Genomic DNA, 23,556 nt, shown 5'->3' with positions numbered 1-23,556 from the left:
GAAGGCTCCTTTAAGGGACGTCATCCAAGATGGCGTCCCTCGAATTCCGATTGGCTGATAGGATTCTATCAGCCAATCGGAATTAAGGTAGGAAAATTCTGATTGGCTGATGGAATCAACCAATCAGATTCAAGTTCAATCTGATTGGCTGATCCAATCAGCCAATCAGATTGAGCGCGCATTCTATTGGCTGTTCCGATCAGCCAATAGAATGCAAGCTCAATCTGATTGGCTGATCCAATCAGCCAATCAGATTGAACTTGAATCTGATTGGCTGATTCCATCAGCCAATCAGAATTTTCCTACCTTAATTCCGATTGGCTGATAGAATCCTATCAGCCAATCGGAATTCGAGGGACGCCATATTGGATGACGTCCCTTAAAGGAGCCTTCATTCGTCGGTAGTTCCTTCGGGCCAGCAGGATGTTCCGCGTCGGAGGTCTGCAAGATGGATCCTGAAGAAAGAAGATTGAAGACCCCGCTTGGAAGATGACATCGCCCGGATGGAAGACGTCTTCAGCGCCGCTTGGAGGATCACTTCATCTGATGGAAAATTTCTTCAGCACCCCTTGGAGGATCACTTCTGCCGCTTCGGATCTCCTCTTCAGTTCCATCGGTGGCTCGGCTGATTGAAGACGACTCAAGGTAGGATGATCTTCAGGGGGGTAGTGTTAGGTTTTTTTAAGGGGGGGTTGGGTTAGATTAGGGGTATGTGGGTGGTGGGTTTTAATGTTGGGGGGGTTGTATTTTTCTTTTACAGGCAAAAGAGCAGTTTTCTTTGGGGCATGCCCCGCAAAAGGCCCTTTTGAGGGCTGGTAAGGTAAAAGAGCTTTGAACTTTTTAAATTTAGAATAGGGTAGGGCATTTTTTTTATTTTGGGTGTCTTTGTTATTTTATTAGGGGCTTAGAGTAGGTGTAATTAGTTTAAAATTGTTGTAATATTTTTCTAATGTTTGTAAATATTTTTTTATTTTTTGTAACTTAGTTCTTTTTTATTTTTTGTACTTTAGTTAGTTTATTTAATTGTATTTATTTGTAGGTATTGTATTTAATTAATTTATTGATAGTGTAGTGTTAGGTTTAATTGTAGATAATTGTAGGTATTTTATTTAATTAATTTATTGATAGTGTAGTGTTAGGTTTAATTGTAACTTAGGTTAGGATTTATTTTACAGGTAATTTTGTAATTATTTTAACTAGGTAGATATTAAATAGTTATTAACTATTTAATAGCTATTGTAACTGGTTAAAATAAATACAAAGTTGCCTGTAAAATAAATATTAATCCTAAAATAGCTACAATATAATTATAATTTATATTGTAGCTATATTAGGGTTTATTTAACAGGTAAGTATTTAGCTTTAAATAGAAATAAGTTATTTAATAAGAGTTAATTTATTTCGTTAGATTTAAATTATATTTAACTTAGGGGGGTGTTAGGGTTAGGGTTAGACTTAGCTTTAGGGGTTAATACATTTATTAGAGTAGCTGCGAGGCAGATTAGGGGTTAATACTTGAAGTTAGGTGTTGCAGATGTTAGGGAGGGAAGATTAGGGGTTAATAAAATTTATTATAGGGTTTGCGAGGTGGGAGTGAGGCGGTTTATGGGTTAATACATTTATTATAGTGGCGGCGAGGTCCAGTCAGCAGATTAGGGGTTAATAAGTGTAGGTAAGGTAGCGATGATGTTGGGGGGGCAGATTAAGGGTTAATAAATATAATATAGGGGTTGGCGATGTTGTGGGCAGCAGATTAGGAGTACATAGGGATAATGTAGATTGCGGCGGTGTCCGGAGTGGCAGATTAGGGGTTAATAATAATATGCAGGTGTCAGAGATAGCGGGGTCAGCAGATTATGGGTTAATAAGTGTAAGGTTAAGGGTGTTTAGACTCAGGGTACATGTTAGAGTGTTAGGTGCAGACTTAGAAAGTGCTTCCCCATAGGAAACAATGGGGCTGCGTTAGGAGCTGAACGCTGCTTTTTTGCAGGTGTTAGGGTTCTTTTTAGCCCAAACTGCCCCATTGTTTCCTATGGGTGAATCGTGCACGAGCATGTTTTTCAAACTAGCCGCTACCGTAAGCAACGCTGGTATTGAGAGTTGAAGTGGGGGTAAATATGCCTGTACGCTCCCTTTTTGGAGCCTAACGTAGCCCTTCAGAGAACTCTAAATACCAGCGTTATTTAAAAGGTGCGGGGGGGAAAAACGAGTAGCTAACGCACACCTTTGGCCGCAAAACTCTAAATCTAGCCGTAAGTCTTTAAATTTAGATCAATTATTTATTTGGATAACTTTTTGTCTTTTACGTCATGATGCTAGAAAGCATTATTTGATACAGGTTTTATAAGAAAATATCTTACACACACATTTTTTATTTTCTGATCTACACCAACATTTATTTTGGATAAATATTGGACTGTATACAAACCCCAGCTTAAAGCGCCAGCTATAATTATTTCCAAATATCACATTAGTACATATGCCAAACTTGGGAGGAGTGTGGTCATCTAAAAGCTAGGCATAGGGTATAACACTAGCGCCTCCAACTATCTTTTATAAATACTTCCTTCACATAAGCCTCAAAAGAAAAGTTTCAATTTGGTGGGAAGTAAAATAATAGCTCAATTCAGAAAGCAATTGGATCGCCTTAGTCAGATCTTAAAAAATATTGCACAAAAAAGTTCTAAGGGCTCAAAGATTGGAGATTTTGGGTGTTAGAGAAAAAAAATGCAGACAAAGTGATTTAACATTGAGACACATACATGTCTAAAGATGTATTTGTATGTATGTGTATATATATATATATATATATATATATATAATGTGTGTTTACATATATATTAAAGTATTTATATGTGTATGTATTTACAGTCATATACACACATATAAAAATATTAATATATATGTATATATACACATATAGACATATATATAAGTGCATTATATCCCTTTGCCGTTAAAGGGACACTAAACCCATTTTTTATTTCATGATTCAGATAGAGCATGACATTTTAATCAACTTTCTAATTTACTCCTATTATCAATTTTTCTTTGTTCTCTTGCTATCTTTATTTTAAAAGCAGGATTGTAAATCTTAGCAGCCAGCCAATTTTAGGTTCAGCACCATGGATAGCGCTTGCTTATTAGAGGCTTATCAGAGGCTTACCAATAAGCAAGCATAACCCAGGTTCCCAACCAAAAATGGGTCGGCTCCTCTGCATCACATTCCTGCTTTTTGAATAAAGATAGCAAGAGAATAAAGAAAAGTTATAATAGGATGTAAATTAGAAAGTTGCTTTATTATTGCATGCTCTATCTGAATAATGAAAGAAAAAAATTGGGTTTAGTGTTCCTTTAAGCAGATAAAAACATGATAAAACATATTTATGCAATATTCATATTTAATAAAAAAATTAACTATGTATTTACTGTAAATATTTTACATTTGTTAATGTCAATATGCTATATTGTATGCGCGATGACTTTTGCTTTTTTTCAACAATTTTTTTTTCATTTCCTTTTTATTATTTAACGCAAAAAGGCTATGGCGATCTCGGATGTTAGGTTTTTCCCCCCACTTTTTTATCTCCACTAATCTCTATGGGGAATACATGCACACGCACGCAAAAACTTAAGTTCGTTTTTTGCAGTATTCAGGTTAACGCTAGTGCAAAATAAAAAAAATTGGAACTTGTATTACCAGCGCAACCCAAATAGTACAAAAAGCTTAATGCTAGTGGTGTTTTCCACGCCAATTGTATCTTAAATGTATACTAAAGTCAAAAGTAAACTTTCATGTTTCAGAAAGAACATGCAGTTCATGAGAATTTACAGTTTACTTTAATTATCATATTTTGCTCAGTCTATTTATATGCACTACTGAGCATGTGCACAAGTTCACAGGGTATACGTATACTACGCTGATGGCTGTCACATGATACATAATACAGGGGGCCGGAAAACTGATAAAAAAAAAAAAATGTCAGAAATAAAAAACTGCTTATTTGAAATTCAGAGTAAGTGTTATTGTCTTGTCTTTTTATAATTAATTTGTTAATTACACAATTCTACTCTATTTAATGTGGTCCTTCTACTTTATTTCACCTGTGCTCTAGTTAAGATATCATGAAAATCTGGCCTGTTAGGGGTCAAGAGGACTGGAGTTGAGAACACTGCTCTAATTCACACACACAAAACTGTATGCATCTCTATTAAGTACCTTAAGCCATTAGGGCATGACACTGATTAGGAGAACATAACACTTGCTTGACATTAACCCTTATTACACTTTGTGATTTTAAAACAAGAAAAGGAGATAACTAATTCCATATTTAGCTTGAAATATTGCAGCTATAAATGTATTTAGCTTACAACTAGAACATTCTCTCTGTTACCACCTCTAAGAAATTTCCTTCTCTAGCTATTGGAGACAGATTGTGGTCTTCATCTTTAAACTAATCAGCTACAGGTGATGCAGTATGTACAGGTAATGTCTGTAATGGTTTACAACTTCCCAGCACCGCCCTTATACCAGATATGAGTCAGATCAGTCATCAAGAGCAGTTGCAGGAACCCTACACCCCTGCATCTCCCTTATGCTGGTTCATGCTTGATCGTACCTTATATTCTGACTACAATAGTTGTGATTGTGATCTATGCCTTGCTGAGACCTCTATGCCTGGCCTGTATAAGAAGATACATTCACCTTGTCCATCCACAAAGTTGCTTTATTCTGAACATTGGGTTACAGCAGATAATAAGATACAGCAGATGAATGGTTACAGTATTTAAGCGGTCAAAAGTTGATACTGTTCGTAGCGTGCAATGTAGATTAACATGTGTGCTTGTTACATGAGGCCTGTTAGCTGCAGCCATGACACAGGAAAAGCATCATCAAACTACAAGTGCGGAGCAATACACAAAAGGGAAATGCATAATAGGTCTGAGGGAAGGTACTACAGAAAACAGGAGCGTTACCAAAAAAGGTCATTAGATGGCAGCACAGAATAAACATAGAGAAGCTTTGAGAAAATGGCATAAAAAACTATATAATTTCTTAACTATATCAACATGAATATTAACAGAGGCTATGTCATATTCGATGCCCTATTGGGGCAGCACACCTTACTTTCCACTGAGTCTTGGGTTTGATTTGACTTCCCTGCATTGGTCTGTTTGCCAAATATATTGTTACCGGTACTGTTATAATATATTATGTGATGATGTCATGCATTTAAAAAAGACAGTGTTTCCTTCAAATCTCATTAGAATCATATGCTTGAGTTGCAGATGCGCATGCTTGCTTGGCATGTTGCCACAAACGCTATTGCAAAACCTAAAACTTGACTTTTCAAACAAGCAATTTTTGGCAAAAGTGCTTCTAATGTAACCTAAAAACCATTGTGGGCATTTCATATTCCGTTTGATGCCTCTTTATAATAGCATATTGATATTTGTCCACATGTACTACAGAAGAAATTTTTGTCTATGTGCTGCATTTATTTGGCCTGAAAAACATCAAAAGTGAGTTGTCAGGAGGCTAGAGCCCTTGGCACAACGTGATACTAGTTTTTTTATTATAAATATTTCTAATAAAGTGACATTTTAAACATTACTGAACTTAAAGGGACAGTAACGTCAAAATTAAATGTTAATGATTACGATAAAGCATGCAATTTTAACTAACTTTTCAGTTTACTTTAATTATTTAATTTCCTTTGTTCTCTTGGTATCATTTGTTAAAAAGCATACCTAGGTAGGTCCAGAAGCAGCAATGCACTACTAGAAGCTAACTGCTGATTGGTGGCTTCACATTTATGCCTTTCCCATTTATTCCCCCGATGCAATCAGCAAGCTCTTAGTTGTGCAATGCTGCTCCTTCAACAAAGGATAATATGAGAATGAAGTAAATTTGATAACAGAAGAAAATGAGAAAGTTGTTTAAGAATTTGTATAAATAATAAAAAGTGACAAAAGGACAAAAGGCACTGAAATCAAACAACCAACGAGTATAAAACCTGTCTAGAGAGAGTCTGGCGGGCAGTCCAATTCCAAATACAGCAGTTAGCTCTAAGTATAACGCTCAATAACAATGAAAACCCAAGTATAATAAAAACAATTCTACTTTATTACCACATATGTGTTTTGTATAAGAACATCAATAGTCACTCTGGGGTCAAGGCAACTCTTATGACACACACCATATGCTGTATACAGCAAGATATAGAAGGTACAACAGTTCTGTGTTAGTGCACAGGCTTAGCTCCCTTGGCAACAGAGTCCGCAACTCCTTGTGACGTAATGGAACTGTTGTACCTTGTATATGTTGCTGTATACGGCATACGGTGTGGGAGGTCTCCATCAGACTGCTCCTAGACAGGATTTTATAACTGTTAGTTGTTTGATTTTGGTGCACTTTTGTCACTATTTATTAATGTTATAGATTTTCTTTTGATATTGTACAAATTAATGTTATAACATATTATTTGCATGATTAAGATTTTACATTCTATCTGAATCATGAAAGGAAAATTGTATGTCTCATATCGCTTTAAATACTGTTACTGTTTTATGCTTTATGCAGACAAGCAGAGGCGTAACTAGAAACCACAGGGCCCAGGTGTAAGAATCTAAGAAGGGCCCCCTCATCCCCCCAAAAAAGTGAATTTGATACATATCTTCTTTTTTTTTTACATTTATCACAGAAAAAAAAATGTGAATCAGATTACATGTCTGCAAAAGGAGGTACCCTGTGCCCACAGTCTGTGAGATGGTCTGACCCCCTATTACTGTATATAGTGACACTGTTCAACCCACCAGTACTGTATATAGTGAGTTAGTGACACAGTCTGTAATCTGCCGGTGAGATGGCTGGCCTGACCCTACCCAGTACTTTATAAAGTGACCACAGTAGTCTGTGACATGGTCCACCCCAGTACTGTATATAGTGGTACTGTATAGTGACACTGTTTATCCCCTCCCCCTATGCTGTAGTAACAAAGTCTGTAATTTGCTGGTTCCACAAACACACACACACAAACATACATGCATAAATACACACAGAGTCACATACATACATACACACACACACATACACACATACATGCATAAATACACACACAGTCACATACATACATACACACATACAGACACACATAAACACCAATGGGTAAAACAGAAACACTAACCCCTGTAGTCAGATACACTAGTGAAGCATCAGGTCACACTCACATGATATCAGTGCAGGCAGTGGCAGGTCAACGTTTTTTATTAAAAAAAAAATTAAGATGGGCCCCCACCCTTGGGGGCCCAGTCGCAATTGCGACCTCTGCACCCCCTGTAGTTTCGTCCCTGCAGACGAGAGTGGATTCACTGCAGGACTAATTCCGCAATGCAACTTTCACTTCTACAGTGTTAAAAGGGTATTATGGAAGTTGCATAATGTATGACCCAAGGTTATTAATAATAAAGTTTTTTTAATTATGTATGTGTTTAAAAACTAACAGAAATTCTCATTTAATTTTCATTTGCATATGTACTTTACTACTAAATAATTTGTTGATTGATACTTTTCTGTGCTTCTGTTACTCTATTTCCTAGGTTCCTGCAACTTATTGTAAGTGTCCAGTCTCTCAGCAAATAATACAGTATGAGTCCATCTATCACCATTTAAAATGTTTGGATTTTTGCCTACTTTATGAAAACACAAAAACCAAAACAAAGAACTACAGAAATTGTCTCACTGAGGGACCGATTCTAAAATATTTGCCAGCCTAGACTGGTTTTCCAGTCTGACACTGCAAGTGGTGAGATGTCTCCATAGAATTAATGAGAGCTCTAAAAGAGCGAAGTACACAGGAAGATCCCAACGTATGTTTAAACTTTAATATTACGCCTATTACAAATCAAATTACTCTGGTTTTTACTGTACCTTAAAATTTGTTGTTATTTTATTGTTAGATTTTCCTTTTAGAGTAATTAAAATTTTGAGTATTTTGATAAAACCTTGCCACCTTTTATTTTGCAAGAGAATCAGTAGGATCTGTAGGGCAAAAATGTTTTCCGAATTACTTGATAGACAATTTCATGTTACGTTTATTATAAAATACTATTTTTGTTGAACAATTTTGTTATATTTTTTGTGTAAATGGTTAAATTATTAATTCTGTATGATTTTTAAATTATGATTTTAATTGTGAACTTTTGTAATGTATGCATCTCTTTCCAATATGAAAATGCAGTATATGTCCCTTAGCGAGGAACCCTGTGTTCAGGGTTAAAAGTGGCTTTATAGAATTCCAAAAGGGAAATAGAAGGACTTATAGAATCTCACCAGCCCAGAGAGATTTATAGAATCCGGCCCTGATTGACTGTTTTTCTTCCTATTGCCATTTCCTATTAACAGTTTTCACTATTGGTGATCAACTCCTAAACAAAATCAACTCTAAGGTTGCATTGTGCTAGTTTCATGGATTTAAACAGGTTATTAAAAATTGAATATATTTGTTTTTAAAGGACAATTCTGTTCTGAATATAAATCTGAGTGTTTTTTTTTTTGGATTGTGATAGAATAAGTGACCAAAATCCCACACTAACTAATGCAAAACTTAATTAGATTAGTTTAGATAAATTATAAGACTGAACAGTAGATAGCTGAGCAATAAATTAACTAACAGATATTTTGCTTTTATGAACTAGCCAACGATTTACTCAACAATAGATTATTAGCTCACTTTTACCAAAGGGCTACTGCATATGGGGGTCGATTTATCAAGCTCTGTATGGAGCTTGATGCCCCTTGTTTCCGGCGAGTCTAAAGACCGCTGCTTCATAACTTGTCCGCCTGCTCTGAGGCCGCGGACAGAAATCAACCCGATCAAATACGATTGGGTTGATTGACACCCCCTGCTAGCTGCCGATTGGCTAGTGCAATGATAAATGACGACTGCGTATGCTGTTGGCATTTATCAATGTGCAGCGGACATGATACGCTACATCGTTTCATGTCCGCTCGCACATTAATAAATATACCCCATGGTCTTGAACCTCAAAAATAGTAGAACCTAGGAACAACAAAGACTCTAGCATTTATAACATGGCAAAATTCACAGATGTGAAGTGGTAACAGAATGTGCAATGTTCGGATAGTGAGAACAATTCATACTGTATAGATGTTGCTGAGCATTTAGGGCCATATTACGAGTGGCGCATGAGGGGAAAGGGATTTTTTGCGGGTGTTTGTGCGCGTCCGATGTATTACTCATAATACAAGTTGAAAGAAAATATGATCGCTTGCATCCAATTGAAGTTAATTCAAGTTGGAATAGCAAGTCCTCAGAGATATGGTTAACTGTTTCGCAAAACATAAAAAGTGTCACAAAACACAAATAAAATACATATAACAGTACAGTTACACTCATAATAAAACTATCTAATAAAAAATATTTTTTTAAAAATTGCACAAAAAAGTTATAAGGGCTCAAATATATGGCATCTCAGGTATTAGAAAAAAAAGGCAGGCAAAGGGATTTAACCTAGAGATACGCACGCTACATTAAAGGGCCATAATACCCAAATGTTTAAACACTTGACAGTGATGCAGCATAGCTGTAAAAGGCTGACTAGAAAATATCACCTGAACATCTCTATGTAAAAAAGAAAGATATTTCTCCAACATTGGTGTGTCCGGTCCACGGCGTCATCCATTACTTGTGGGAAATATTCTCCCCCACAGGGAAAGGCAAGGAGAGCACACAGCAAGAGCTGTCCATATAGCTCCCCCTCTGGCTCCGCCCCCCAGTCATTCTCCTTGCCGCTCTGAACAAGTAGCATCTCCACGGGGATGGTGAGGAGTTTGTGGTGTTAGTTGTAGTTTTTTATTCTTCTATCAAGAGTTTGTTATTTTAAAATAGTGCTGGCTTGTACTATTTACTCTACAACAGAAAAGTGATGAAGATTTCTGTTTAAGAGGGCTATGATTTTAGCACAAGTAACTAAAATCCATTTCTGTTATCACGCAGGACTGTTGAAACCAGAGAACTTCAGTTGGGGGTAACAGTTTGCAGACTTATCTGCTTCAGGTATGACTAGTCTCCTTCTAACAACACAGGCTAATGCTAGATGACAGTCATTTTTCCCCTCAGGGAAAACGGTAAGCCATTTTTCTTTCACCTCAGCAAAAAAGATAACAGGCTTCCCCTTTTTGATTTTTATGCTGGTAGACACTGTCAGGGGCCAAATCGATTGTTTTTTATTACAATATGATGGCAATTGAAATGTTTTATAAGCTCATATACACTTGGGGACGTTTTTTTATTGATCTGGCTTGCTTTAGACACCTAAATCTAGTCAGGAAGGCCCCTTCACTCTAGTGTACTGAGGGAGGAGGCCTCATTTTGGCACATCAGTTAATTTCAAGGCAGTGCATGCAGTTCCATGTGAGAGGGTCCTGTGGCTCAGAAAGTGACTCCAGAAGGCTTATTTCTGTGGATGATTGACCCCTAAGAAAGGTAAAAGCTGCAGCAATGCTGTAAGCAGGGATTGTGGTGTATAAAAACGGTTACATCCAACAATTAGCTCCGGTTTGCTTGTTTTAAGAGCTAGAGTCTCCATATTTGCTGTGCAATACTTTCTAAGCATTAAGACACTGGGGTCCAAATTTCAGAAAAATCGGATATTGCCTTCATAGTTTTTTGAACATTCAGAAATAAAGTGTGTCATTTTATTATTTAAAGAGACAGTAACGTTTTTGTTTAAAATCGTTTTTATTGCATTGTTTGTCTGCCTAAATCTGTTTAACATGTCTGTGCCATCAGATAACCTATGTTCTGTGTGTGTAGAGACAAATGTGGTTCCCCCTTCGAGTGTTTGTGATAATTGTGCCATAGCGTCCAAACAAAATGAGGACAGCTCTGTTACATTTCATAATGTTGCCCAAGATGATTTATCTAATGAAGGTAGTGGGGATAGTTCTACATCCTCTCCTTCTGTGTCTACACCAGCTTTGCCCGCGCAGGCGACACCTAGCGCGCCAGTGCTTATTTCTATGCAACAATTAACAGCAGTAGTGGATAATTCTATAGCAAATCTTTTATCCAAACTGCCAGCATTTCAGAGAAAGCGTGATTGTTCAGCTTTAAATACAGATAAAAGGGATGAACAATCAGACGCTGACGATGCTTTATCTATTTTACCCTCACATCAATCGGAATTGGCTGTGAGGGAAGGGCTGTCTGAGGGTGAAATTTCAGACTCAGGAAAAATTTCTCAACAGGCAGAACCTGATATAGTAGCATTTAAGTTTAAGCTAGAACATCTCCGCGCTTTGCTAAAGGAGGTATTAGCTACTCTGGATGACTGTGATTCTATGGTAGTACCAGAGAAGTTGTGCAAATTGGACAAATTTTTAGAGGTCCCAGTGCACGACGATGCTTTTCCAATACCCAAAAGGGTAGCGAACATAGTGGAAAAGGAGTGGGAGAAGCCAGGTGTACCCTTTGCCCCACCTCCTATATTTAAGAAAATGTTTCCCATAGTAGACCCTAGAAGGGACGCATGGCAGACGGTCCCGAAGGTTGAGGGAGCTGTTTCAACACTAGCGAAGCGCACCACTCTTCCTATAGAGGACAGCTGCGCTTTCAAAGATCCTATGGATAAAAAATTGGAAGGATTACTTAAAAAGATTTTTGTTCAGCAAGGGTTCATCCTTCAACCAGCTACGTGTGTTATTACTGTCACGTCTGCGGCGTCCTTTTGGTTCGAGGAACTAGAAAGGTCGCTCCAGAAAGAGACTTCCTATGAAGAAGTCATGGACAGAATTCATGCATTAAAATTAGCTAATTCCTTTATATTGGATGCCGCCTTTCAAATAACGAAATTGGCGGCGAAAAACTCAGGTTTTGCTATAGTAGCGCGGAGGGCGCTTTGGCTGAAATCCTGGTCGGCAGATGTGTCGTCCAAGACTAAGTTACTTAATATTCCTTTCAAGGGTAAGACCCTTTTTGGGCCGGAATTGAAGGAAATTATTTCAGACATCACTGGGGGTAAGGGCCATGCCCTCCCACAGGATAGGCCTTTTAAGGCTAAGAACAAGTCTAATTTTCGTTCCTTTCGCAATTTCAGGAACGGACCGGCTAATAACTCCACTGCCGCTAGACAAGAAGGTAACGCGGCCCAGCCCAAACCCGCTTGGAAGCCCATGCAAGGCTGGAACAAGGGTAAACAGACCAAGAAACCTGCTGCTGCTACCAAGACAGCATGAAGGGGTAGCCCAGATCCGGGACCGGATCTGGTAGGGGGCAGACTATCTCTCTTCGCTCAGGCTTGGGCAAGAGATGTTCCGGATCCCTGGGCACTAGAGATAGTCTCCAAGGGATACCTGCTAGAGTTCAAGGGACTTCCTCCAAGGGGAAGGTTCCACCTGTCTCGCTTATCTTCAGACCAGATAAAGAAACAGGCATTCTTACATTGTGTAAGAGACCTATCAAAGATGGGAGTGATAAACCCAGTCCCCTTCGGGGAACAAGGTCTAGGTTTTTACTCAAACCTGTTTGTGGTTCCCAAAAAAGAGGGAACTTTCAGGCCAATTCTGGATTTAAAGATATTAAACAAGTTCCTCAGTGTTCCATCCTTCAAAATGGAAACCATTCGGACAATCTTGCCGACAATCCAGCAGGGTCAATATTTGACTACCGTGGATCTAAAGGATGCGTATCTGCATATTCCAATCCACAAAACTCATCATCAGTTCCTGAGGTTCGCCTTTCTGGACAAACATTGCCAGTTCGTGCTCTTCCATTCGGTTTAGCCACCGCTCCCAGAATTTTCACAAAGGTGCTAGGGTCCCTTCTAGCGGTCCTAAGGCCGAGGGGCATCGCTGTAGCACCTTATCTAGATGACATCCTAATCCAAGCGTTGTCTCTTTCCAAAGCAAGGGCCCACACAGACATTGTGTTGGCTTTTCTCAGATCTCACGGGTGGAAGGTGAACATAGAAAAGAGTTCACTGTCACCGTCCACAAGGGTTCCTTTTCTGGGAACAATAATAGATTCTGTGGAAATGAAGATCTTCCTGACAGAAGTCAGAAAGCTAAAGCTTCTAAACGTTTGTCGAGTTCTTCATTCTATTCCTCAACCCTCCATAGCTCAGTGCATGGAAGTAATAGGACTAATGGTCGCAGCAATGGACGTGGTTCCTTTTGCTCGAATTCATCTAAGACCATTACAGCTGTGCATGCTCAATCAGTGGAATGGGGACTATACAGACTTGTCTCCCCAAATTCAAGTAGACCAGGTAACCAGGGACTCACTTCTCTGGTGGTTGACCCAGGATCACCTGTCTCAGGGAATGAGTTTCTGCAGACCGGAGTGGGTCATCGTCACGACCGACGCCAGCCTCTTGGGGTGGGGCGTGGTCTGGGACTCCCTGAAAGCTCAGGGCCTATGGTCTCGGGAAGAGTCGCTTCTCCCGATAAACATTTTGGAACTAAGAGCAATATTCTATGCGCTCCTGGCTTGGCCTCAGCTAGCGGAAGCCAGGTTCATAAGATTTCAGTCGGACAACATAACGACTGTTGCGTACATCAATCATCAGGGGGGAACAAAGAGCTCCCTAGCGATGAAGGAAGTAACCAAGATTATCCAATGGGCAGAGAATCACTCCTGCCATCTATCTGCTATTCACATCCCAGGAGTAGACAACTGGGAGGCGGACTATTTGAGTCGTCAGACTTTCCATCCGGGGGAGTGGGAACTCCACCCGGAGGTCTTTGCTCAGTTAACCCAATTATGGGGCATTCCAGACATGGATCTAATGGCGTCCCATCAGAACTTCAAGATTCCTTGCTACGGGTCCAGATCCAGGGATCCCAAGGCGACTCTAGTGGATGCATTAGTGGCGCCTTGGTCGTTCAACCTAGCGTATGTGTTTCCACCGTTTCCTCTCCTTCCCAGGCTCATAGCCAGGATCAAACAGGAGAAGGCCTCAGTGATTCTGATAGCTCCTGCGTGGCCACGCAGGACTTGGTATGCAGACCTGGTGAATATGTCATCGGCTCCACCATGGAAGCTACCTTTGAGACAGGATCTTCTAGTACAAGGTCCATTCGAACATCCAAATCTAGTTTCTCTGCAGCTGACTGCTTGGAAATTGAACGCTTGATTTTATCCAAGCGTGGGTTTTCGAATTCTGTGATAGATACTCTGGTCCAAGCCAGAAAACCTGTGACTAGAAAGATTTACCATAAAATATGGAAAAAATATATCTGCTGGTGTGAATCCAAGGGATTCTCCTGGAGTAAGATTAAAATTCCAAAGATTCTCTCCTTTCTCCAAGAAGGTTTGGATAAAGGGTTGTCAGCTAGTTCTCTAAAAGGACAGATTTCTGCTTTATCTGTCTTGTTACACAAACGACTGGCAGTTGTGCCAGATGTGCAAGCTTTTGTTCAGGCTTTGGTTAGAATCAAGCCTGTTTACAGACCCATGACTGCTCCTTGGAGTCTAAATTTAGTTCTTTCAGTTCTTCAAGGGGTTCTGTTTGAACCTTTACATTCCATAGATATTAAGTTATTATCTTGGAAAGTTCTGTTTTTGGTTGCTATTTCTTCTGCTAGAAGAGTTTCTGAATTATCTGCTTTGCAATGTAATCCACCCTATCTGGTTTTCCATTCAGATAAGGTTGTTTTGCGTACTAAGCCTGGTTTTCTTCCAAAAGTTGTTTCCAACAAGAATATTAACCAGGAAATAGTTGTTCCTTCTCTGTGTCCGAATCCAGTTTCAAAGAAGGAACGTTTATTACACAATTTAGATGTTGTTCATGCTTTAAAGTTCTACTTAGAAGCAACAAAAGATTTTAGACAAACCTCATCTTTGTTTGTCGTTTACTCTGGTAAGAGGAGAGGTCAAAACTTCTGGCTGAAAAGCATTATCCGATTGGCTTATGAGACTGCCGAACGGCAACCTCCTGACCGAATCACAGCTCACTCTACTAGGGCTGTGGCTTCCACTTGGGCCTACAAGAACGAGGCTTCTGTTGATCAGATATGTAAGGCAGCGACTTGGTCCTCTCTGCACACTTTTGCCAAATTCTACAAATGTGATACTTATGCTTCTTCGGAGGCTATTTTTGGGAGAAAGGTTTTGCAAGCCGTGGTGCCTTCCATTTAGGTAACCTGATTTGCTCCCTCCCTTCATCCGTGTCCTAAAGCTTTGGTATTGGTTCCCACAAGTAATGGATGACGCCGTGGACCGGACACACCAATGTTGGAGAAAACAGAATTTATGCTTACCTGATAAATTACTTTCTCCAACGGTGTGTCCGGTCCACGGCCCGCCCTGGTTTCCTAATCAGGTTGAAATTTTTTTTCTTTATACACTACAGTCACCACGGCACCCTATAGTTTCTCCTTTTTCTCCTAACCGTCGGACGAATGACTGGGGGGCGGAGCCAGAGGGGAAGCTATATGGACAGCTCTTGCTGTGTGCTCTCCTTGCCTTTCCCTGTGGGGGAGAATATTTCCCACAAGTAATGGATGACGCCGTGGACCGGACACACCGTTGGAGAAAGTAATTTATCAGGTAAGCATAAATTCTGTTTTTACCTCAAAAGTTCCTCAGTAGCCACCTCCCATTGTAAAGGATTTCTAAGCAGCATATTAGTGTGTCTGTCCTGGGACAGCTGAAAGGATGAGCATCGTGAACTCTCATATTATTTCACCAATCAGGTAAAGGAAGCTTACTATGAAATCTCATGAGAGTTAAGTCAAATCTCATGAGATCACAGTAAGAGTTCATGACCTCAGCACTGCTGATGCTGATTGGCTGCTGTTCATTTCTTCATTTCTTCATTTTTTTTTTTTTTACCTGCAGCTGGGAGTATAACTTTTTACACAGAACTAACTCTGCTGAGCTGAGGAGATTGTGAGGTAAAATATCTTCCTTTTTTACATAGAGATGCTCAGGTGATATTTTCCTGTCAGCTTTTTACAGTTATACTGCATCAGTTTCAAGTTATTTAGCATATGAGTATTATGTCCCTTTAAGTTAAAGTTTAAACACAAGTCAAAGGAGGGAGAGGGAGGGGGGAAAATGTTGTGAAAGGGATCTGTGAGGGGGTATTTAGGGGGCAGCTGCACTACAGAAAATTGGGTTTTGGGTTTTTTTTAGAAAAAAAAGGGCAAATTTTGTAGTAAACTGGGTACTGGCAGACAGCTGCCAGTACCTAAGATGGCAGCCAATGGGTCAAGGGGGAGGCTTAGAGAGCTGTTTGGGGGGATCAGGGAGGTTGGGGGTAATGAGGGATCCTACACTAAAGATAAAATATAAAATAAAATAAAAATCTTTAAAAAAAAAGCACACAAAAAACACCTTTATTTTTATACTGGCAGACTTTCTGCCAGTACTTAAGATGGCGGTGACAATTGTGTGGTGGGGGAGGGAAGAGAGCTGTTTGAGGGGGTCAGGGAGGGATGAGGGGGTGTGATGTGTCAGATGGGAGGCTGATCTCTACACTCAAGCTAAAATTAACCCTACAAGCTACCTTATTAACCCCTTAACTGTTGGGCATAATACAAGTGTGGTGTGCAGCGGCATTTAGCGGCAGAATGCCTAATTACCAAAAAGCAATGCCAAAGCCATATATGTCTGCTATTTCTGAACAAAGGGGATCCCAGAGAAGCATTTACAACCATTTGCGCCATAATTGCAAAAGCTGTTTGTAAATAATTTTAGCGAGAAACCTAAAGTTAGGGAAAAAGTTAACAATTTTTTTATTTGATCGCATTTAGCGGTGAAATGGTGGCATGAATTATACCAAAATGGGCCTAGATCAATACTTTTGGTTGTCTACTACACTACACTAAAGCTAAAATTAACCCTAAAAGCTCCCTGCAAGCTACCTAATTAACCCCTTCACTGCTGGGCATAATACAAGTATGGTGCGCAGCGGCATTTAGCGACCTAATTACCAAAAAGTAATGCCAAAGACATATATGTTTGCTATTTCTGAACAAAGGGGATCCCAGAGAAGCATTTACAACCATTTGTGCCATAATTGCACAAGCTGTTTGTAAATAATTTCCATGAGAAAGCTAAAATTTGTGAAAAAGTTAATGAAAAAGTTAATGAAAAAGTTAACGATTTTTTTTATTTGATTGCATTTGGCGGTGAAATGGTGGCATGAAACATACCAAAATGGGCCTAGATCAATACTTTGGGTTGTCTACTAATATATATATATATATATATATATATATATATATATATATATATATATATATATATATATATATATATATATATATATATATATATATATATATATATATGTGAAGGGCTATTCAGGGATTCCTGACAGATATAAGTGTTACAATGTAACTATCACTAATTTTGAGAAAAAAAATGGTTTGGAAATAGCAAAGTACTACTTGTACTTATTGCCCTATAACTTGCAAAAAAAGCAAATAACATGTAAACATTGGGTATTTTTAAACTAAGGAACATTTTTAGAAACTATTTAGCATGGGTGTTTTTTGGTGGTTGAAGATGTGCAACAGATTTTGGGGGTCAAATTAAGGAAAAGTGTGTTTTTTTCTATTTTTTCATCATATTTTATAATTTTTTATAGCAAATTATATGATATGATGAAAATAATGTTATCTTTAGAAAGTCCATTTAAGGCAAGAAAAACTGTATATAATATGTGTGGGTACAGTAAATAAATAAGAGGAAAATTACAGTTAAACTAAAAAAAAAACCGCAGAAATGTAAAAAAAAGCCCTGGTCCTTAAAGGTTAGAAAATTGAAAAATGGTCTGGTCACTAAGGGGTTAAAGTAATAGTAAACCCAATTTTTTTATTTCATGATTCAGATAGAGCATGCAATTTTAAGCAACTTTCTAATTTACTCCTATCATCAATTTTTCTTTGTTCTCTTGGTATCTTTATTTGAAAAAGCAGGAATCTACTTTTCAAATAAAAATACAAAGAAAGAACTAAGAAGAAATTGATACCTGTTGTTTGCATAGCAGTGGAAACAGTTTTTTTTTAAACTGGGGTAGATATGCTTTAAAATCAGGCTGTTGTTTGAATAGCAGTGGAACAGCTGAGATGAACGTCTGTATTTTCTTTTAAAACTGGGGTAGATATGCTTTAAAATCATGCTGAAGGAGAGAGATATATTAGCGCCAGATTGGCCTGCAAAAGTTTAAAGGAATGGGGAGGGTATGTCTATGGACATTTGAGCTAAGGGTCATTTAAGCAAACACAGGGAAAGTTGAAAATTACAGAGATAAGACAGAGGTATTCATGTAGGGGAATAAACCATTAAACAAAGTACAAAAAAGATATATGGGCCTTAACTGGTTAAACTAACTTTTAACATAATGGTCAGACATAATGGTGATAAAATATGCATTTAAAATTATAAAAACAAAAAACAAAAATAAAAACAATACATATAGCAATACACACATCAGAAAATAACAGAGTAGGTAAAATTAAATTATATTACTATCTTCCATAGGCTACCTGTTGTTTGCATATCAGTGGAACAGCTGAGATGAATGTCTGTATTTTCTTTTAAAACTGGGGTAGATATGCTTTAAAATCTGGCTGTTGTTTGCATAGCAGTGGAACAGCTGAGATGAACGTCTGTATTTTCTTTTAAAACTGGGGTAGATATGCTTTAAAATCATGCTGAAGGAGAGAGATATATTAGCGCCAGATTGGCCTGCAAAAGTTTAAAGGAATGGGGAGTGTATGTCTATGGACATTTGAGCTAAGGGTCATTTAAGCAAACACAGGGAAAGTTGAAAATTACAGAGATAAGACAGAGGTATTCATGTAGGGGAATAAACCATTAAACTAAGTACAAAAAAGATATATGGGCCTTAACTGGTTAAACTAACTTTTAACATAATGGTCAGACATAATGGTGATAAAATATGCATTTAAACTTATAAAAACAAACAAAAAAATAAAAACAATACATATAGCAATACACACATCAGAAAATAACAGAGTAGGTAAAATTAAATGATAGTACTATCTTCCATAGGCTACCTGTTGTTTGCATATCAGTGGAACAGCTGAGATGAATGTCTGTATTTTCTTTTAAAACTGGGGTAGATATGCTTTAAAATCAGGCTGTTGTTTGCATAGCAGTGGAACAGCTGAGATGAATGTCTGTAATTTCTTTTAAAACTGGGGTAGATATGCTTTAAAATCAGGCTGTTGTTTGCATAGCAGTGGAACAGCTGAGATGAATGTCTGTATTTTCTTTTAAAACTGGGATAGATATGCTATAAAATCAGGCTGTTGTTTGCATAGCAGTGGAACAGCTGAGATGAATGTCTGTATTTTCTTTTAAAACTGGGGTAGATATGCTTTAAAATCAGGCTGAAGGAGAGAGATATATCAGCGTCAGATTGGCCTGCAAAAGTTTAAAGGAATGGGGAGGGTTTGTCAATGGACATTTGAGCTAAGGGTCATTTAAGCAAACACAGGGAAAGTTGAAAATTACAGAGATAAGACAGAGGTATTCATGTAGGAGAATAAACCATTAAACAAAGTACAAAAAAGATATATGGGCCTTAACTGGTTAAGCTAACTTGTAACATAATGGTCAGACATAATGGTGATAAAATATGCATTTAGAATTATAAAAACAAACAAAAACCAATACATATAGCAATACCCACATCAGAAAATAACAGAGTAGGTAAAATTAAATGATATCACTATCTTCCATAGGCTACCTGTTGTTTGCATAGCAGTGGAACAGCTGAGATGAATGTCTGTATTTTCTTTTAAAACTGGGGTAGATATGCTTTAAAATCAGGCTGAAGGAGAGAGATATATTAGTGTCAGATTGGCCTGCAAAAGTTTTAAAGTGTAAACTGGCCCTTAATACAGGGAGCTGTGAAGGTAGTTTAGTAGCATCTGTGAATTCTGACATATTACCACCGTCCTGCTATATTCATGAATTAATCTATCCCTAAGCAACCCAGCAATTATGCCACCTTTTATGCCTGGCTTCTTTTTTTTTCACATATGGCACATCATTCTGAAATTAACACATTACTCAGGGTAGTAAAAGGAGTAAACTAACTTTATATATAATGTTTCCGGGATGGCACCCTATGAAAACTAGTATAAGGCCAGTACTATTAAACACTGTTGTTGTTTTACAAATGTAAAAATAAATTAAGAGTAATTAATATTTTCTTCCAATGTTGCACTTAGTAAAAATAAAATATTAACAATGGTTTGAAGTCTTATATCTACTTGTGGTCATGTGGAAACTATATGGAGACAAAGTCTTCAGAGTTCCATCTTCATATATTATAACTCTTCACCTGGACTACAGTTATGTATCTACCTCTCTGAAGAGGTTGGCAGTCTAAGTGGGTAATAAGCGGGTATTTATGCCAGATACTGCTATTAAGAGTGCTTACCCACTAACAGTCCAGACAGTATTTTTGTTGGCCCTTACTTATCAAGATATGTTAAAGGGATATGAAACCCAAATTTTTTGTTTAGCACCTGGGCTGATTGGTGGATAAATGTAATCAGCAAGCGCTACCCATGTGCTGAATTAAAAATGGGCCGGCTCCTAAGCTTACATTGCTGCTTTTATAAATAAAGATACCAAGAGAACGAAGAAAAATTGATAGCGGGAGTAAATTAGAAAGTTACTTAGAATTAACTGCTCTATTAGAATCATGAAAGAAAAAATATGTGGGTTCCATATCCCTTTAAGATTACTTTTTTGCTAATACTGTTAAACCATTTTTTTTTTTTAAATGAAAAATGTTTTTTGCATCAACTGATATAATATTGACATAAAATCATGAAAGAAAAAAGTGTTTGAAAATTATATAAGCACCACATTTTGTACCCGCATTAAGGCTTTTTAATGTGCTTTCATTTACCAATAATCCTCTATCTTCAGGTTCAGACACAGCACATTGGTGGGTTACTAACTGCTTTTGCAACCTGTATAGATGATTTCTTCTGTTTTTTTCTATCTTCTTGTTTTCTTGTTCCTGTAATGTAGTTGTACCTTAGAATTCTAATCTAATCAGTAATGCCATATATTCTAGAAATTAGTTACCTTGCAGCAGGAGGACGGGGAGAAATTTGTAATATCATAAATGAATAATTGAATCCTCTATGTTATCATTCATTTTAAATATTAAATAGACATGAGAATCAAAGGTTTTCATTCTTTATAAATAAAGAATGAAAACCTTCCCTATCAGCTAATTTATTAATATTTTTTTAAATCTGTTTTTCATTTTTTTTCTCTTTTCAAAAACAGGAAATCACAAGGAAGTAGGATATACATCTTGCACATAAAATTGAAAAAGAAAATGCTCTGATGTGTTGGAGCATTTTATTACCACTGAAAAGGAGTTAAACACATAGTTAAAGTCATCTCCAGCGCAAAATGTTTTTAAAATATATTGGGCTAGATTAAAATTTGGGCTCATCGGGTTAGCACGACTGAAGTCGGTGCATAAAAGGTTAGTGCTAAATTATAGTTGCACCAAACACAACATAAATACATTAAAATAAAGGGTTGCACTAATATATTTACTATCTGATAATAATTATTCATATAGACACTAAAAAAATAATTATAAGGGTTAAAAGGCATATGGTATATGACAAGGCATTTGAATGGATAGGGCTATAATGTATATACATACATATCTAAATATGCGTATGTATGTATATATACATACGTATATATGTGTATTTATGTTTATATGTGTATATTTGTATACACATATAAACACATATATACACATGTATACACATATATACATATGGTTATATACTTTGGAGCCCTTTCCACTCATATACCTAAAATCAAGAAAATAATTTTTAATAAGATTTAATATTTTATAACATGTTTACTGTGTAAGCACTGTAAATATTTTACATACCAATGTTCTTCAGATAGGGAAACATTTTCTATTATTTTTAAATAGATATGCCTATATATATATATGTAGAGAGAATAGCTCTAGACAAGTCAGAAGGTTTGCTTTTTCCACAGAAGTCCTCTGGATACATTGTTTCCAAAGCAACAAAGGATTCTGGGTAAGACATGCAAATAAGGTTCACAATGACTCACTTTTATTTACTTCAGTCTGCTTTTGGCAAATGCTCTTTAAAAAGTGAGTCATTGTGAACCTCATTTACATGTCTTCCACAGACATTAAAATATGAATATTTCACATTCCAATGTTCTTCACATAGCAGAAAATATTGCATTCATTCATAAATACAGGGAGTGCAGAATTATTAGGCAAGTTGTATTTTTGAGGATTCATTTTATTATTGAACAACAACCATGTTCTCAATGAACCCAAAAAACTCATTAATATCAAAGCTGAATAGTTTTGGAAGTAGTTTTTAGTTTGTTTTTAGTTATAGCTATTTTAGGGGGATATCTGTGTGTGCAGGTGACTATTACTGTGCATAATTATTAGGCAACTTAACAAAAAACAAATATATACCCATTTCAATTATTTATTTTTACAAGTGAAACCAATATAACATCTCAACATTCACAAATATACATTTCTGACATTCAAAAACAAAACAAAAACAAATCAGTGACCAATATAGCAACCTTTCTTTGCAAGGACACTCAAAAGCCTGCCATCCATGGATTCTGTCAGTGTTTTGATCTGTTCACCATCAACATTGCGTGCAGCAGCAACCACAGCCTCCCAGACACTGTTCAGAGAGGTGTACTGTTTTCCCTCCTTGTAAATCTCACATTTGATGATGGACCACAGGTTCTCAATGGGGTTCAGATCAGGTGAACAAGGAGGCCATGTCATTAGATTTTCTTCTTTTATACCCTTTCTTGCCAGCCACGCTGTGGAGTACTTGGACGCGTGTGATGGAGCATTGTCCTGCATGAAAATCATGTTTTTCTTGAAGGATGCAGACTTCTTCCTGTACCACTGCTTGAAGAAGGTGTCTTCCAGAAACTGGCAGTAGGACTGGGAGTTGAGCTTGACTCCATCCTCAACCCGAAAAGGCCCCACAAGCTCATCTTTGATGATACCAGCCCAAACCAGTACTCCACCTCCACCTTGCTGGCGTCTGAGTCGGACTGGAGCTCTCTGCCCTTTACTAATCCAGTCACGGGCCCATCCATCTGGCCCATCAAGACTCACTCTCATTTCATCAGTCCATAAAACCTTAGAAAAATCAGTCTTGAGATATTTCTTGGCCCAGTCTTGACGTTTCAGCTTGTGTGTCTTGTTCAGTGGTGGTCGTCTTTAAGGCCTTTCTTACCTTGGCCATGTCTCTGAGTATTGCACACCTTGTGCTTTTGGGCACTCCAGTGATGTTGCAGCTCTGAAATATGGCCAAACTGGTGGCAAGTGGCATCTTGGCAGCTGCACGCTTGACTTTTCTCAGTTCATGGGCAGTTATTTTGCGCCTTGGTTTTTCCACACGCTTCTTGCGACCCTGTTGACTATTTTGAATGAAACGCTTGATTGTTCGATGATCACGCTTCAGAAGCTTTGCAATTT

This window comes from Bombina bombina, chromosome 5, assembly GCF_027579735.1.
Source record: "Bombina bombina isolate aBomBom1 chromosome 5, aBomBom1.pri, whole genome shotgun sequence".
NCBI classification, from domain to species: Eukaryota; Metazoa; Chordata; class Amphibia; order Anura; family Bombinatoridae; genus Bombina; species Bombina bombina.
The sequence above is the reverse complement of the archived record's forward strand: the minus strand, read 5'-3'. Positions refer to the sequence as shown.